Below are 19,669 nucleotides of genomic sequence, written 5' to 3'. Positions count from 1 at the left end.
GAGCAACTCCCCAGAAAGCATATGCAAGGACTGCCCAGCATCTAAATTACTAGGGTGAGTTTACAGAGCAGAGATGAGAAGTGCTATGGGCAAGTTAAAAAAAAAAAAAAAATCCCAGTCATCTAAAACCTGGACTCCAGCCAACTTTTCCCAATAATGGTAGGTGACAGGCCAGAGCTGATCCAATGTGCATTTTAATTGGTGGCAAGCTCAAGTAACAAGCCATTGCTGTTCATCTGTCAAAGAAGAAAGAAAAAAAAATCCCAAACATGTAGCACTGTATTTATTTTATTATTAGACAATATACTACATATATTTTTATGTAAAATGTTTGAAGGTGTTTGGCATTTAACAGAAAGGGAACAGAAAGGGCATTTTTCCCTACTAATTACTTCATATGTATATCTCCAAAAGAAAAACAAATAGGAGCAGATAGCATCTCTGTGGTCTGATGGAGTGAAGGAGATCCTGAGTCATACTTGAAGCAGCCTGATAAATTGATCAGTGACAGCCCACGTAGATAAAAGTTCTCAGAAGAGAGATGGAAACTTTGTGCAATGATACTTTCGCTTCACCTAAATATTGTGAAAATGTGCAATAGCCCAAGCCAGGCTTGTCAGATCAAGGGCCTGCCAGTGATTTGGGAAAGCTTCCTTCTCCTTTTGAGCAGCTTCCCAAGAGTTTAACTGCTTTTCTTCAGGTTTTACTGTAAAGCATGAAAAGTGGGCACTAAAACTCCTAACACCCTCCATTAGCATACAAAGCACCTTCTTCCTCTTTGTTTTATTTGATTTTTTTTTTTGACCTCGATATTAACAAAACAAACCTGATCAGTCTGCAGGGGCTGGGAAGAAGATTGCATTGTTTAAGGGCAGGCTTTTGAAACCAAAAGGACTCGAGCCAATTTCTTATGACCGAGAGGTGGGCATGGTTTCATGTGTAGCAGAGTATTCGTGTGCTGCTCAGGAGAGCACAGATTGCATTCCATCAAAGGCAATTTTTCAGAGGTTGTCCCTCCTTTTGCTTTCCACGAAAATGAATCTATACCATTTACATGGAACACTTAACCTTCAGACTGTCCTTACTACAGCAACACTACTCCTATTGCAGATACATGTTTACTTAGACAAATCTAATTTACCCTTTGTTAATGTGTGCTGTCTTTACTTGCTATATTACATTAAAGTAGAAATAGAGTTACAAAAAAATTATCTTGCTTAAAATCATTCATAAGCTTTCATCAAGGGAATAAATTTACCAATTTCCCTCTTAGTTTATAACCATCCACTGTACTAACTTGACCTTTACCTAAACAGGGCTATAATTGCAGTTAAGATTATGTAATTTACAATAACAACAAAAAATTACTTTTGAGGAACTGCTACTGGCCATGAATGTCTCACAGCCATTAAATGCATCATTCATCTTGAGAAGAAAATTATTCTTATCCACGTCGACATTTTTAACATAAACTGTAGTACTCTCTGTTGGCACTTTTTTACGTACCCATTAATCTCAATAGTAAAGCATAAGTCTCACCCACCTATTCTCTGAAGTTTGGATGTCACTACTGTGTACAATAAAAATTGTATATTCATGAACTCCATTTGTTTTATGTCCTTCTCTCTGTCAAAGTCTCCCAAGCAGCATATGCTTTGCTCTGTGGAGAATAAAATCAAATTTGTCTGTCTTGTCATATTGTCATCAAAGTGATACTATCACAATTAGATTAACATTTTGTGAAGGAGCTGAAGGGAGGCAAAGGAAATGGGAACAAATTATAGAGAATCCCAGTTAACCCTTTCTCCAGCATAAAGCCCCCTCTGAGTGGTACCTGGAGGCAGGGAAAGCAGCCAGGATCCAAAACGAGCAGCCCTGCCCAGCCCCTCCTGGGTTCAGCGAGGTTTCTCCCCGGCCCTGCACGGCAGAAGCTCATGGGGAAGGCTCTCAGTGCTAGGGAGAAGCAGCACTGCTGGCATTGGAGGTCTTCCCAGGCTGTGGCTGCTTCGGAGCACACCGGGACACTCCAAGCCCTCAGGATGCTCCAGGGCCAGCATGGCACCATGGGCACCTCTGCTGGCTGCAAAACAGGAGTTTGGGAGCAGAGCACCAGGAGCAACCTGCTCTTTTTTTTTTTCTTTTTTTTTCCCCTAGGATCTCTTTAGTTCTACTTTCACTTTTATTCATTTGTTAAATTAAAAACAAAAAAAGCGAATTGGTGATTTTGTCAGATAAAGGGACAAAAAAACAGCCTGTCGTGCAGAGGTGAAGAAAAAGTGTCTCTAAACTTACATTCTGTAGTTGCATTTCCCAATCCACTTCCAGTGTACAGGCAAGATCTGTGCAATAAATTATGCTTGTGCAGGACAAAGATATGTATCTGTACAACTTATCTTCTTATTACAACTGCATCGTCTGCACATTGATCTCCTTCCCTGGGGATTAATTCGAACATGAGCTGTTTCTGATACTTATTCTTCAGGACAGGCCTGCCAAGGATGTATTTTCTCTTCGTTCTCCTGTATGTGAAGTAACTCACCAAAATGATAAATTCAGCTGCCTGGCACACATGTCACAGAGCAACTAGCTTAGAATTTCTATGGAAGCTATCAGCTGTTCAGAGTGGGAATATTTTCTGTAATGTCACATGGTGTAATTACCCTAATTTATATTGCACAATACTTGAAATAATGAAAAAAAACCAACTTTTTTTAAATGGACCAAAAGTAACTTGCATGTCTCCATGCAAAACATGATGGGATTTTTCACTCACAGAAACCAGTGTTGCCTCTGTCTCTGGGAAATTCTATTCTCTCTAGTCAAATAGATTCTGTTTTCCTAGCCCTGTACAGTTCTCATGCTTGAGCATTTAAGGACACCATCTCTTTTCTGCAAGAGAAAATTGGGGAAATCACCTAGAACTGAATTTTATGTGCCATGATGCTTGGACATATTACCAAACAAACTGTACATGCTGAGAGAGAGAGCAAACATTTTTTTGTCCCATATTTTTAAAAATCTTGGTTGTTTGAAGAGGGGGTCACGGGGCAGGGTGCTGTGGACATAGTGTTGGGAAAGGGAGGGGGAATGCACACCAAAGGCATGATAAAGTAATGAGTAGCAGTGCAAACAGAAGTGGCAGTGGGGAAGGAAAAGGTGGAACAGTACACTGAGAGGAACAGTATTACATTCACAAAAAAAGAAAAAAAGGTAAGGTCAAAGAGGAGGAGAAGAAACTTTGAGATTTTGCCAAGAGGCAGCCTTTGGTAATCAAGGCAATTCCAGCAGAGCACAGCCATGAAAGCCAACTGGAAAAGATTCATTAGAGTTTAAGTAACTTAAGGTAGTGGTGACAGACTGCCTGTCGGATTAATTTGGAAGCAAAGGAAATGTGGGAAGGCAAGCAGGAATGGGGGATGAGTTTGCAAGACGCCTCTTCCTTCCTCTTGACCACAGAAATAAGCTAGAGGACAGTGAGTGGCATTGGAAGAAAATAAGAAAAAGGCAAGATCTCGCAGAACAGCAATGTCTGTCCTGTGTAGAAATTGTCCATTTCAATGCCAGAAAGGAAAACAGAAATTGAAACTCTCTTCCATGAGAACCTGCTCTTTCTCTGGCTTCACAGCACTGCTGAATGCAGGAAGAAGCTTTTGCTGCCAGCTCAGACACAAGTCCTGTGGGCTGATCCCACGAGTGCCCTCACCTCTCGCTGAAGTCAACGGGAGTTGAGGGCGTTCAGCACTTCCCAGGGTCAGGCCATGTATCACTTAAAAATAACTCACCAACATTAAACATCATTAAAGAAACTAATGCTCATTAACTAGCAATAGACCACTGGGAAAGGATCAATAGTTGTCTCTGAAATCATCTTACCTCTTACAGTATATGCATACTCTACTTAATGACAGTGAAGGATGGTGACACTGAATGATAGGTCACTGATAACAGTGAATGGGAAAGACTGCTTCTTAATTAATCAGGACAGTATGAGCAAAGAATTCCACTTAACAGGGATACATTTGAGGGCCTAACCAGGTGATTAAGGAATGATGTGCTGACCCTTGGTGAAACAAAGTGGCAGCTTCAGAAGAAATGCAAGGAACGCTCTTTTTCATTCTTCTGGTTTTCTTCAGAGCAGAGTGCTTTATTTCACCTCACACTTTTCAAGACCTTGCTTTTCTTTAATTAGCTCTTAATAACTGGACTAAATTCATAACTAGCCAGGCTGATTCTGAGCCTGCCAGAGGAAAGGGTTTCTGTGCTGTGGCACCAACTAGGTGTTGTATCTGAACTGAATGGCTCTTCTTCTGCAGCTCTTGCTTAGGGAAAGCTGCTCCTGTGTTTAACTGGAGTTTGGTTTCCCTGATGGGACTTAGAGGCCATTTTTTGGCAGAGTGTAAACAGGACAGGCTTGCATGCCTTGTATGGAGATTATGAACATTATTTCCTTTTTCTGATCCAGATCTGGATTTCCTTCCCTTCAGGATCTACATGTGGGAAATCACAGAGATGTCCAAGCACAGAACACTTTTTGCAGCCTTCAAGAGATTGTCTCATGTCCATTTTTTAAGTTTAAAAAAAAAAAGCAGTACAATCTTATCTGTATTCCACTGGTACCTAACGACCCTCCCCATCTGACTGAATTTATTGTAATCCCTATAAACCTAAATCTCAAAGAATTCCAATGCCTTGCACATCTCTCCGGCTCTAATTTATGAGAACTTGGTAATGTGCCATCTGGAGGTTTCACTGCTTTTGAGGCTCATGTTCAGCCCACAGTGGAAGCCAGAAGGAGCAAGAAAGGAAAGTGCAGGGGAGGGAGAAGATCTGGCTTCAAGGAACAAGTGTCATGAACTCACACAGACAAAAACTACATTTCAAAAAGCTCCATTTTAACTTGCATGATCGGCACATACACAGCTGATAACCCAGGGTCTCAACCTAAGGACATTAGCAGCATTACAGGGCAATCCTTACACAAGGACAAAACGTTCTTGAGAAATTTCTGCACTGTATTAGACACAAACAGGTTTTTCCTCAAAACTGAAGTCATTTCAGGCTTCTCACTTCACCTTTTTTAATTTTCCCTGAACAGACATATTTATTGTGGCAGTTTCAAGTAAATTTCCAGTTCACACACTTTTCCTGTGAGACAACAAAGGGCTTACTGGAGGGAGCTTTTAGGCTGATTGGCTGATCTACACCCAGACCATCAAAGGTCTGAGGCCTATTTTACTCTGAAAAAAAAATGCCTAGCTCTGATTTTATTCCTTTTATTAAGCTACTTAAACACAAATTGAAAACTGTATGTCACTGAAGTCATAATTACTAACCTATGAAAAGAGCAATTCAGCTGTCAGGCTGAATCACATCAACAAGTCAGACACAGTACTGGGAAACATATCAGATCACAAAATAAGTTAAATCATCCTATTAATACCAAAATACTCAAACCTAACACAAACAAAAAGATTTGCAAATTCATGCTAAAGAGGGTATTAAGAAGGCAGCTGTTCATTTGTTACATGTACCAATTACAGAGTATCTTAATGTTGAAACAAAATCATCTTCTAACATCTGATCCATGCCCCTGGCACCAGTGGAAAGGTTTCCCTTCAAACACTTGCTCTTCCTGCTCATGAGTGAGCAAACCCTGGTTTCCCAGGATCATCTTCAGCCTTACTGGGATGGAGATGTTGATATCAGCATCTATCGTGTCCTATTGGCCAGAAAGCACTGAAGGTAGGACCCTGGTTTCCATATTTAATTTGACTGAGGAATGATCTGGTTAATGTTTCCTTCATGAATGCAAGGGCAGTGCTCACACCCACTGTCCCCAAACAGCTGGAGCGCTAAAATTCCCAGTGCACAACAGGACTAAGATTCCTGCACAAGGTGAGGAAAAGGCTGTTTTGTGGCAGGGCAGAGTGACCCCCCCAGGCCCTGTTGCCTCCCTGGTCCCTTGCAGCACCAAAAATATGAAATCTCCTGTCCCTGTGTGTTCTGAACACAGCCAAAAGGCTCAGTGAGGGCAATTCGGGCTCAGTGAGAGCACAGCACCAGAGGGGAGCTGCTGGCCAGAGGGACACTGCGGAACCACCAGCACGGTGTGTGCCTCCTTCCCTCCCTGCTCCCCTCCTTCCTCCCGGGCCAGCCATGGCAGAGACACCTTCTGTGCCAGAGACACCCTCTGTGCCCTTGGGGAGCTCAGGGGAGGCACGGCAGCACTCCTGCAACTCCTCCCTGGCCTGAAGGAGAGGCTGCAAAGGGAACAAACCTGCGGAGATATTCTCACACTGCTGTGTGAGGTGGGCTTCAGCTGCAGGCATTAGTACTTCATGCAACCACGATTTCTTGTTCCATCAGTCTGGTGTCCTGCATAGCTACCTTCATGGTCTGGGCCAAAAGCTGGATCTGCCTCAAAACAGGAGGTTCAAATGGGCTAGGAAGGCTCCCTCTAAATGAAAGATAATTTTAGAAAGGGAAATTATTACATTAAAATGTAATTGAAAGTATAGTCACAAACTTTGCAACTCCTGTTTTCTGGGCTGTAATAAGTCAAGACCTGACAAGTCCCATGTACTTTTCTTCTGGGTTCAGGAAGAGGCTGAAGACTGATTATCTGACTTCTCCTCACACACCCATATTGCTGACTCTGAATGAGCAGTTTTGCCTGAGATGTCTTCTCAATCAAGGCACTACCCTGCTTGTTCTCACCTACCTGAGAATTTTATCCAGTTCAGACACAAAGGTGCACTGCATTCAGAATGGAGCATGTTTCTCTTGGACCAATTAATGAAAATATCACTTTAGTGAGTTGTTTAAAAATAGTTGGCATTTTGAAGACTGTGGAGTCTGCAAGTCTGACCTTCCCTTTGCCAAACACCAAAAAATGAAAAATCTAATTACAAGACCATGATGGGGTTTTTATTTACTTTAATGTAAATTCATTCCCATTATATCAGCAAACCAAAAGGCATATAAAAAGAGATTAAAAATAGTAGCTTTAACAATCAGGAAAATTCTCTAAGCACCAAAATGTTGGAGAACCCTCCCCACTTTACTGGGAGTGGAGACACTGCACAGCAAAGCCTATGAGATTCAACATGACAGAGAAAACTATTAAGGTTAATTCAGATTCAGTACTGGCAAAGTGCTCAGCTAAGACAGCACTGCTTTCCTGCCCTTTTCATTGAATAGAGCACAGAAGCAACTGAAGCAGGACAAAGGCATTGCTGGGAATGAGAAGAATCCATGGGACCTATGCGCTGGGAGCTGTAAAATCAAAATTTTTAATGTCAGCTATTATCAATGGTACTGTCTCCACTGCACAAATGGGCCAAAGGAATGTGCAAAAACAAAACAGGATACCTGAAAAAGAGGAAACATCACACTTCAAAGGTTCCAGTTCCCACAGTGATTTCTACCTGCCTAGGATCCCTCAGGGCCAGGGACTGAGCCTTCACAGCTGCCCTGGTGACCCCAAATCACAGCATTCAGCACAGTCTGCCACACTCCTCCTCACTCCGTCAAGGCTTAGCAAAAAAAATTATTAAAACCCACTTTAATTCCTTTCTGTGGCTTCTTGATCTCATGAAAAGCAGTTCAACACCTACAGAATACCTTTCCTAAGGAGATAACTGTACAAGCAAAGTTCAAGTATCCCATCATTGATTGCATGTGTTTCATACTAAGCTTCCACTATAATGCACTTTCTACAATAGCTGATAGATTTTTCCAGTCTTCCTCTGGGAGTCCTAAATGACTTTGCTAGAGAATTGTAAAAGCTCTTTCTCCTTCACTGACAAAACTCAATTCCTGAATGAAATGTTTGAAAATCCTTAAAGATACTTTTTAATACATGTTGAGTCTCTTAAAAATAAGGAAATTGTGTGAACAGGAGAACACAGGTGGTGGTACAAACACACTAAATTGCTGTGGCAGTTTGATTTTCTAACCTCAGGATACCACAGGTTGTGTAAACCCAAATCAAAATTCTCTGTGTACACTCTTATCAACCACTATGTTTATTCTGATGCAGAGGCCTTCATTCCAGCAAGCATCTCTGTCCAGAAAAGTATTGACATTTGTGCTTAAATTTGAATGTACATCCCATTCAGTAGGTTGTAAAGGACATTAAAGCACCTGTATGCCTAAAAAGAGACTGACAGAGGGCATATCTGAGTCAGAATTTTATTAATGTTCCCTGAAGGTTATGTAAGATCAAATGGGTAGATTGACTTGGCATTGTATTGCAGTGACTTTGTACAATGTTTGGGAAAATGAAACCATTAATGAGATATCAGCTGAATATTTTTTCATTGACACTCTGGGTAATAAAATATGAAATGTTTTATTTCCCCAAATGAGGTCAGCACACATGTGGATAATTGTCTGAAACAATATAATTTTTGTTTAACTTCTTTAATTGTCGAGGTAACTTGTTTGTTCAAAATAAATATGCAGAAAAAAAAAAAAAAAAGCTGTGGTTGGACTCATAAGAAACCCTTCCTTTATGATTAACCCTGCAGTCCCTGCTGGCAATCCTCTGGTGGCTGGACTTAACTAACACATAAGCAAAAGTGGCTGTTCCTGTGCTGACTTTTCAGTTTGAATAATCTGGAATTATGTGACAGCCATGTTCTCTAAGAACTTTCTCTCTGGGAGTGCAAAACAGAGAGAAATGTATTAGCTCCTTATATTTTTATTTATCTGTGCATTCATCCCTTCTTTTGCCATCTGCCATGGAACTAGCTGAAAATGTGAATGTTTTAGTCCTATTTGGATAACTATTTAACATCACTTATTTCTGGGCAACCACAGACGGTAGGTATTCCATATACAAATCATAGAGGACTAGGCAGATTCCTGAAAATATTGAGATAACCATATTTATGAGTATACCAATAAAACTGGCAACTAGCTAGAGAGTTGGTACTAAACGCAGATTTCTGGATTTCTTCTGCTGAAAAGAGCGCAGAGTTTGCATCTTAATGCTTTGGCCGAGCTCTCCACTTGGAACTCTCCACTTGAATTCTCAGCTGGAAGTGCGTGTAACATCTGTGTGCAGACTTGGCAGGAGGAGCCCAACATGCTGGGCAGTACATGAGTCCTCTTCACCATCTTGCAGGATTAGATCCGTATCCCGAGATCTGACACAGCTCAGAGCACACAGAGGTTTGCCAGATCCACATTCGTGCTCAAGTAAATGTCTGGCTTTTCAGGACCTGCCAGGAAAAGATCCCTGGCCTCTCTTTTCAGCCAACCCCAAATTCGTGCCAGTCACCACAAAGGGGTGTGAGCCCTCGCTACTGCACACGTGTTTGAGGAGCTGGACTGATGTGACAGGAGCTCCACCAATTGCTCCAGTGGCGACTCTTGCCCAGAGCACTTCAGAGTGCTGAAGCCTTTAAATTCATAGCTCTGTGTCACTTTAGCAGGGTTTTCAATCCCTCATTTTAGTAGAATAAGCACCACTCCGAGCCTGGATCACGTTCCAATTACTCTCACAGTAGTGGACGCTGTAAGGAAGGGGTGGACATTCTGCCATGTGGAACAATTACATCATATACAATCAGACAGGAAAGGAAAGGGGAAAGAAAGCAACTAAATCAACACACTGTGCATCCATTCATTTTACTGTGTCACTTAGCATATGGTCACTCATGTGATCAAGACAGTAACTGGCATTTTTCCCAGTTAATTCACCTCTTTTCTCTTTGTCCTCTGTTGTAGCACCAGTCTTTCAGCAAGATTTCAGGTTGCAATCCCCTTGGAGAATGAATGGTCCTTATTAAGTGTCTGGAAAAAAACAGCAATTTATTAGTACATTGAGACTAATTATAGCTCTACCTTAATCAAATAAAGAATCACAATAAAACAACCTCAACATCTCCCTTGAAATCGACTTAAATATTTTTTATTTCTCTGTCTCTCTGTCTTTATACAAATTGCCAATGCAATTAAGTCCTTTAGCTGTAACAGCTGCCTAAGAAACTTCTGAAAAAATAAGTTGTTTTTTTCCGAGGTTTGGTGGTTACAGTGATGTGAACTGACTAATACTTTGCAGAGCTTAGCTGTGAATGATTCACTGCAAATAAAAGGCAAGGCACGCAAATGTTCCTATGCATGTTCTTCCCAATTATATTTCTGATGACGTCCACTTGATTTTGATAGCCATTCAGCATTACATGTTTGAAGTCTAGACAAGGGAAGTCTAGACATCCATAGTGCCCTGACATGTTTTTTTACACTATTTTTTGAATGTAGATGCACCTTTGAAATACAGAAGGCTATTTTGCTCATTAAAAGCTGTATTCTATGTTGATGCACATATATTTAGCTGTAAATGATATCCATTGCATAACAGAATTTTCTCAGGGCAGCTGCGCTGTACAGAGGGGAATGCTGAGAAATCCAAACTGAAGTGCAAGCAGACAAACCCTGTTTTTGTGGAAAAGATCAAGAATAATGAGCAGTTCCCAATCTGTGTACACCCAGGTGGATTAAAGTCTTTTGAGAATAGGGAGAAAAGTGATATTCAAATACCTCTTTTTCTCCCCTTCCTTTATATTGTTTCATTACCTGGTAATAAATTAGTAAAGGTAGGAGACTTTGTTTACACACCTGAAGTCCAGGAGGATGGCAATTCCCAGAGCTACATTCTACCTGAAATGTTCAAGGACATGCAGCTGACACAGTGGGCCTCTGACTGTAAGACAGACAGCTCCAGGCACAAAGCTGCTGTATAAAACTGTCTACATCTACCTAAATTAGAACTGACAACCAGCCCTGGTTTTATAATGCTGAGTTCTCAACTTTTGGACACCAAAACCTATCCAGAAAAGGAAACAGAGTACATTAGATTTATAATTTTTTTTCTTGCTTTTGGGCATTGTTTCTTCTATTTCTTCTACCCTCTCTTTTTTTTTTTGCACCGCATTTTAAAATACAGCATTTGATACATCATATTTTTGCTTCACTGTTGGTTTTGGGTTGGTTTGGTTTTTTTTTTTTTTTTTTTTTGGAGAAAACCCCTTTAAAGTTAAGCATTTAATTCTAAAAAAATACAACTGAAAATTTATCTTGATTACACTTGAATATGCTACAGTGTTTTCACTAAAAATAGAGCTTGTTAAGGATAAGAGTTAAATTTCATAGTAAACCACTGAATTAAACGGGAACAGAAATTTAATAACAAAGCTCTGCATTAAATAGAACCAGCAGGTATAACAGGGGGCTTGAAGAGAGATTCCTGGAGCTGCTTTGCAGACTTTGCTAAATTATCACTCCTATAATGAGTTCAAGAAGACTAATGTTTCAAAAATAGCTACTCATTTCAGGTGCCAGATTTCAACCTTCTCCAAAAAGTGAATAATTTTGAGGCTCTGTCTAGTCGTAACTCCCTATAAATTAGCTGTCTGGGGATTCTGAAAATGAGGAATTACAGACAACTGATTTTATCTGTTTCACACTTATGCCAGAGACGTTTTGATAGAATTTTCAAACTAACACTTTTAAGAAAAAATATTACATAATAATTCACTAAATATCTGTTTATTAAAAATTGCCATGAAATTTGGTAGAAATAAGAACGTGGACTGAAGAGCCTGACTGTATATTTGTGTACACAAATTCCACTCCTAAAACTTTTAAAAATCAACAGAGTTGCCAGTTTATTTCAATAACTGAAAACTGACCCTACAGTTAATTTAGGCTGGCTTTTTTATTTTTATTATTTTTTGGCTTTTTGAGGAGGTAAACATTTCTGCTTATGCAAATGTCTTCTTTATTTACTTAGAATAAACAATGAAATGAAGAACCTAACAAAGACTGCTTATGATTTCTCTCAGTTTTTGGTGGTAACAGCTCTGTCACAGCTATTTGGTCTTCAGGTCTGCATTATTGCATCTTTGTTTATAAATTGAGCAAAAGATTCCAGGTGAAGTCTTATATTACTCTTTGTTCTGCAACATATTTTGTTAGTGAGCCCTGAGTAGTATCTAAAATAGTGTAAATCATCAGTTTTTAATCTGGCAGGAAGTAGATAGTGGCCCATTAAACTTTCGTAATTAAATTTCCCCTGCACTCCCCCATAGAACCATTATCTGAGTTTTCTAATTAACACAAGAGGAGGGAGTCAATTCAGAGTGATGGGATCTATAGCCATCCCCTTTCATTTTAATGGCCTTTAATAAACTTTTATTACTATTGATATTGATAATTATAATACACCCTTTCCTCTGCAATGTGATTCTAAGGGCCTTGTCAAAAATTGAAAAATTCTTCCTCAAAGTTGGAGCACAGCAAATGACTGTGTCCTCAAACACCCAGAATCTGGAGCCAACAACACCAGGGAGGAAAAAAGACCAAGCGTGGGCAGGACCGGAGCAAATGTCCTCTCTCACACGGATTCCAGCAGGTTATGCCTCGGTCCTGGTCTGCCACAGCCCTCTGCTCCTGCAGCAGAGCCTCCCCCAAACAGGCTGACACAAATGCTGAATCATGAGGTGGTTTCATGACAGATAAACACAAGGAATTATGCAGAGTTCATTTAACTTCTTTTACTTCCAGCCTTCCAGAGGTCAGATAGTAGAGAGGAGGATTAGCTGTCGTGACACCTAGTCCTTCCTTAGACTTCTCCTTGTTGCCTTTTATACTAACTAAACATTTTTACATGGAGCTTTTATTGGCATGTCAACACTCCTAACCTCACCACAGCCTCAGTGTGTCTCATATCTCAGTGATCCTCTTCCAGGTGAGCAGTTATGTTCCCATCAGCACTGCACTGACAAAGGCTTCATCGCTCGAATAGAAGCAAGCTAGAGCAGAAGGACGTTCTGCAGGACTTGGAAGGCAAAGGCACTCTGCCTCCCAAAACAAGGGGCACTTGTACAATTGAACCAGCCCCTGTGTGCACCTTTCTTGCTGCCACCAGCCAAGGTCCTCATGACGTGAGGTCAGGTGTGGGCTCTGCTTGCCAGCTGCACCTGAACATCACAAAGCAGTTCTGACTCAGGGCTCTGGGTGCACACAGCTATTGCTGATGGTCTCCCCAAAAGTCCACATGCTTACTTTGAGCCCAAAGCTCTATGTGTGGAAAGAATCCTTCATAGGAACACCACCTCTTACCCCCTACTGCCCTCAGGTATGCACACAGCTACGACCAGTTGAGCACGGCTAAAACTGCGCCTACGCCGCCAACTGTGTGGGCGTCCCCTGGCCTCTGCACCTCTTCTGGGGGTCTCCAGGACCAGGAAATTGGGTCTGTGGGTGTTGGACAGTCCCAGCAGGGTGCCTGGCTCTGCTGCCTGGCCTTTCCAGCAGTTCCACTGGGCACACAAAGAAGCCTTTTCTTTCAGCAGAGCACCGATGTCCTCCCTGGAGAAACGCCCCGTGTCCAGGTACCATTCCCCTCATCCTGGTCTCTACACACAGATCAGCAATGCAACATCAGTACTGGCTGTTCTGGATCTTGGGGGTCTACTTTATCACCTCAAAGGTGATTTTGAAGAAATGTTCAAAGTTGGGTTCAGAAGTTTTAGTTGGGGCCATTTTCAGTACTACTTTCCTATTGCAAGTTATGATCACTGAGATAATTAATTTTAAACACAGCAAGTTGCTTTTATACAACTATAGGCACCAAATGCAGAAAAAATGCAGGGAAAACACTGGAAAATTACTTTAAATCAAGAGTAAGCATTTTTTTTCCAAATGCAAAGAAATTTTTTTCCCAATACAAATACAAAAATTGTGATTTTAAAAACTGCAATTCCAACAGATCAACTCACAGGTGAACCATATTGCTTTATAAAAGGTTTGCTCTATAAATAGCAAAGAGTCATTGCTTATTTCATTCAGAGGACTTGGCAGTTAATATAATTGTAAAATGTGAAGAATGCATTTTCTGTAAGTATGAGAAAAAAAAAATCTTCAATTAATAACAACATTCAGCCACACATGATGGGATCCTAAATTTAGATTTGGTAAAAAGCCATTAACTGAATTAAAGAACTTATTAAAAAGCCAACCTTTATTTCTGTTGTTTGAACTACTGATGAGCTAACAATCAGCATTTAAACTCAAGTTGTCCAGATGCAACCAGAAATGTGTCTGTAGTAACTTCAAAATATTTGTGTGATGTTTATGAGCAAACTTTGCATGTCCCTTCCCCAGGACTAAACAATCCTTTCTGAAGTTCAGTGTTAGGCAGGAGGTATGAACTGAGTGAAGGAGGAAAGAAAAGGCTTCATGAATAAGGTATGCAAAAAAATTTGGCATATGTTGTTGAAGTGATTATGAGGTCTGTGTGAAAGCAGTAGTAGGTAAATTTTGGCTGGCACAGCATATAGATACACAAGAGAAAAAACTCAGCCAACAGTGTGATCACAGGACAGGAACCAGCTGCCCGGATTTTGCCTCCTCAAAAACTAACAAGGAAAAGCATGGGGAGAGCTCCTCTGTGACTTTACAGTATTAGGGATAGAACAAAGCACGGCTGAATGGTTGGCAAACGTTTGTGTCTGTGAGCAAAATCTGCATGAAACTCCTCTCAATGTGCATTGAGACGTCTTTACCACCAACCACTGAAATTATTTTGGCCCTTACTGTGGTCAGGTCATGAGTGGGAAATCATGTCTGCAGAGATGCTTTGCAGAGGACCCATCCAGGAGAAAAGAGATGTGGTAATCCTGGGAATGTTTGGGTTTGGAGAGATGTGATTTTAAATCAGCAGGATCATATTTCCTTCTGTGTTTGTTTCTATTTTGTCATTCAACAAATTTTGAATGAAACAGATTTTAATAAAGATGTACAAATTTTAGCATAAAAGTTTACATACTGAAACAGGTTAATGACATAATCTTTCTTGAAAATATCTTCCAAGAATTGCCAGAAAGGAATATTTCAGAAGTACGGTATCTGCCAAATTGGCACATACTCACAAATGAACTTAAACTTGCTTTTGTGACCTTGTCTGCTGATCATCTTATGTCTTAATTATGAAGGTGCAAAGTCCTCTTAAATTCTGTCCACATCAACTTTATTTTATCATTTTTCAAACGTGATTAAACTTATTTTTCACTATTAGTCAGCTGGGGTTTTTTTCCTATGCATCCTGCATCTCTGAGTTTCAAAGATGAATTTAAAAAAATGAGAAAATGGGAACTAGCATTTCCTGAATGTTATGAATATTAGCTATATTTTTCATACAGACTAGATGCAGAATTTGTCTTGGATGGTAACAATGTATGAATTTGGATCCTTGTCTCTATTGCTCTGTTTCAGACAGTGATGATTTTGAGAAATGCAAAATCCAGCCTTGCAGAATGTTGTGTTAGAAGAAATTAATTAGAAAATGTTCACCTGTTCATTCACATATGATAATTTGGAAATTAATTTATGGTACATATTATTGGCATATGGACATATATATTTGCATATTTACACAAAAATTATTTATTTAATATTTTTATTTGCCATAGTTTCACAGGGAATTTTGCGTGAAGTACGTGTGTATACATATATAAATAACAATATATATGTGTGTGTGTATATGTGTGTGTGTGTGTGTGTATATGTGTGTGTGTGTGTGTATTTATATAAAAGAAAAAGTGAAAATCAGAGAAGAAAATAAAGATTCCAGCATCCTAGGACACGGCAATGATCAGAGGAGTGTCTTTGGCAGTAAGGACAGCACTATGATAGTCCATTGTTGTATACAGATAACTGTCCTTAAGCAGCAGCAAGGACAATATCTCCAGGTCACTTGAAAGGTCTAATTTCTTTGCAGACTTTTCAAAACACTACTTTATTTCACCACTAGACATTTTTCCAACCTCCAACAAATCTCTTCCCTGCTTCTCTGTCACTTCCTAATTTGCTCTGTTCCTCGCACTAAAGAAGTGAAAAAGTTCTGCGTGATAAAACTCCAATAACAAACATAAGATTTCATTATGTATTTCCTATTTTTTAAAAATCTTTTTTTTTCTCTCTGTGAATATTTATAAAGATAGATGGTAATCAGGTTCCCATTAATAGACTGCTTGACTTTAATCAGTATGTAAAATAATTTCCTGATAAGAATTTAGGCCAAGTCAGGAAGAACACTCCAAGCAAAGAAACATCTGTGATAAAAGCATCAAGCAGACTTTCCAACCATGTACCAAGTTCAAGGTCTCTGATAAGCCACCTGGCTATCCCTACACACTCTGATAACCCCAAGCTGGTGGTACAATGTTCAGCCAGGGAAGGTCTTGTTGCCGGGCACTGAGCTGATAGGCTTATGGCTCTCCCTGCTACAAGACAGAGAATATTGGAATATCACAAAGGCAAAGCAAGCCATGAGCATGGGCATCTTAATAAGGAAGGCTGGTAGCAACCAAAAACTTTTATTTTTCCTCAGAGCATATTATTGTGCTGTAAGAATGCACCCAGCATGTTATCTACATGTTCAAGCACAGCTGTCCTTGATGTTCAGGGTCTCCTTTTCACAAATCTAGGTCTATTGGATAGGATCAGTAATCTCATCAAAATTTCCTGGGTTTATCTATGCATTGTCGCTCCTGGTCCCAGTCTGTTCATTGTTAAAACTAACTTATTTCCTCCATTCTTCCTTTGAATGTGAGACTTTTTCTCTCTGCTCTTAATGCTCCTGTTTACAAACAACGATTTCCAATAACTTCTGCAGAGGAGCCAGATTACTGCCTGGTTTCTGGATGCAATTGTTGCCCTCTTCCCCTCTGGGCTTGCTTAGGCTTGGGAGTAGCCTGGCAGGGCTTATTTGGGGTGTCCCTGCCACTCACTGTGTCTCCGTGTTCCTTTGTGTGTCTGCAGGGGTTTTATCACTTAAAATGCATTTTCCTTTCAGTTTCTAACAAAAGGTACTTTATTCTCAATGCCACACAAGTTTTGGGAGACACCCTGCAGTGAGCTGACGAGGATAAGAAAGGTCCCTCATTAATGTGTTTCAGTTCTGTTCCTCTGTTGAGGTGGAGATTTCCATAATGTAAATATGAACTGGGGAATATTCCAGAAATGCAATGGCCACTTATATTAACAACAGTCATTTCAACAATGAAAAAGAGTCTATTCTGTGATGTGACGGTAACACAGCACAAAGTAAAGAACAGGTAGGTAACAGGTCTGGAAAGTTGCTTCAGAATTTGTCTCCCAATAGTGCGTTGTACTAGATGTGGGTTATTAATGAATCTGCAACTTTTTTCTATCTGCCTGCTTTTAGACCTTTTAAATCTCCCTTAAAATGGTGTTCTCCTGAATTATCAGAAATGAAAAACTGAAGAATGAAAACAGCATTCCCTTTCTGATTCAGATTATTCACCCCTGCAGATAACTTTGTGTACAGTCAGTTTTACTGTTTTCTCATGACCAGTCCATATTCCAGTGTAAGAATGAGCTGTGGTTGAAATGAGAATTCAGAGGAACTAGTACAGAATTTTGAATACTGCTATTGCATTGCAAATACTCTCCATGGGAAATTCTGGTCTGTCTGCTTCAAGTGTTATTATGGCATACCAGCACATTTTGATCACCCTGGACTATTTCTTTTCCCCAAATAGGAAAAGGGAATAGGAAAACATTTTATAAAACTGGAGCATAACCCAAAAGCATTTGTAGGTTTATCCAGGGACAAGTATGGATCTGGATTTATTTTATGTAACCTGAATACGATTCTACTGGTGCAATTATTCTCCTAATTTCATCTACCTATCTTCTAAAGGTTTTATTTCAATGTTGTTTGTTATTTTAATTTTTCAGTCTCACTGTTATGGAAACTTTGGAATTTGTGATCTTGGGTTTTGAAGCCAGTATGGATCCCCAAAATAACTTAACACTGAAGAGACACTGTGATTTTCAAGTTTCAGATTGTTTGAATTTTGGAATGACAATTTAGTAATGACTAAAGGACATTGCCAACAACACTGGTTTTGTGCAGGTTAATATATTTTAAAAAATTATTAAATCTGGCTTGGACAGCAGTGAACACAATGAATGGAGGGCAATATGCCTCAGAGCAAAAATATTATAGAGACACTAACAAATTTAGGACATTTTGGAAGTGGGATAGGAGGGGGTATATGAGCATAAAAAAAAAGAAAAAGAAAAAAAGGGTAAGTGTTCAAAGAGACTAACATATATTTTCTTGATTTAGAGGGAAAAAATAGGAAAGGAAAGAAAAGTAATCTCAAAGAGGACTGATTGACAATATGCAGTTGATTGATCTCTGTATTCTCATGAATATAGTTAGTTCATTTGGAGTGAATTTAGTTCATCCAGGTACAGTTTTTGATATCACTGTACATTTTGCTTTGAAAAAACTGAGACCGTAGCTTGTTTTGGCTGAGAAACAATTTCCAAACTGGATGCAGTTGCCTATGAAGTCTGGCATGGAGCCACGTCCCACCTTTGGGAAGGACATCTTTCACAGCCCTGCTTCCTCATAACCTCATTGCCATTGAAAGGTAATGACAGGCGCTGTGAAATGTCCAGTATAAACAGCAATATTCCTCCTCAATCGCCCCATTCCATGGACTGTGTGGCTCCTTTCAGTTTTCAGCAGAACTCCCCATTGACTGTAATGAGGATTTAGCTTAAGAAAATTGATTTTTTTTTCCTTTTTTTCTTTTTTTTTTTTTTGGTGAAGGAATAGTAAAAAAAATCCATAGAAATTAACTTCTGCAGAAGTTAATTCTGAATTCCACTTCTGCATTATTTGTGGCAATTTTCTTCACTCCCTCCTGTCACTACATATTATTCTCTCTATTATTGAAGTTCCAAGAAAACAGTTTTACATATAGGATGAAACATCATGAAGAGTATATTATGTTCTTTAAGGGTTAAATTTATAGTGGCCAGCAAATGACAGTTAAATTTGAAAAAAAGTTTGATTTTCATACAAAATTTTCATGGAGAGTAAATTTTAACTAAGATGTAGCTAGGTGATTTTTACAGAATTTCTGATTTGTGGGCTGCATGTCACTGTGGTTTGCAATAGGAATTCAGGATTGCAGTAAAACTGTTTTGATTATGAAAACAAAGTTTTAGTTTGACCTTGAATAGTGTTGTATTGGATAGGATAAAGAAGTTCCCTATTTTTCTGGGTTTAAAGATGTATTGACATTTTGGGATCTGGATGTGAACAGATAAACACCCATCTTGAAAAAGCAGAGTCAGAAATAAAAATTTTATAATGGAGCAAGAGGGATGCAACTATGATGAGAAATGTATGTCCTTCAGCTTCTAATTAGTAACAAAGAAAAAATGCTGGTAACAACATGTGGGTAAACATAATTCAGGTTTTAAATCCTTTTACAGAATTATTGACTATTTATTACTGGGCTTCTCTTCAATCATTGGTATTCCTGTACCACAAGAACCACTCATGGCTATGAGGAAGCTACAACCAATGCAGCACTGAAGCCATAACTCATTCAGGTGTTAACTGCATTAAATAGTTTTGGTAGTTCTGGGACCTGCTCTTCACTAACTAAGAGGAAAATTAGATCTACAATCACAGGATTACTGTCAGAAAAAGGAAATTAAATCTGTAGAAAAGCTAGAAGAATGAGCATAAGAAATGCATCAAAAAAGAGCCTTGGCAGACTCAGAATCTTTATGGTTTTTTCATTATGGGAAATTTCACTCATCCATA

This window comes from Zonotrichia albicollis, chromosome 3 (genome assembly GCF_047830755.1).
Source record: "Zonotrichia albicollis isolate bZonAlb1 chromosome 3, bZonAlb1.hap1, whole genome shotgun sequence".
Lineage (NCBI taxonomy): Eukaryota > Metazoa > Chordata > Aves > Passeriformes > Passerellidae > Zonotrichia > Zonotrichia albicollis.
This window is presented reverse-complemented; position numbering follows the sequence as displayed.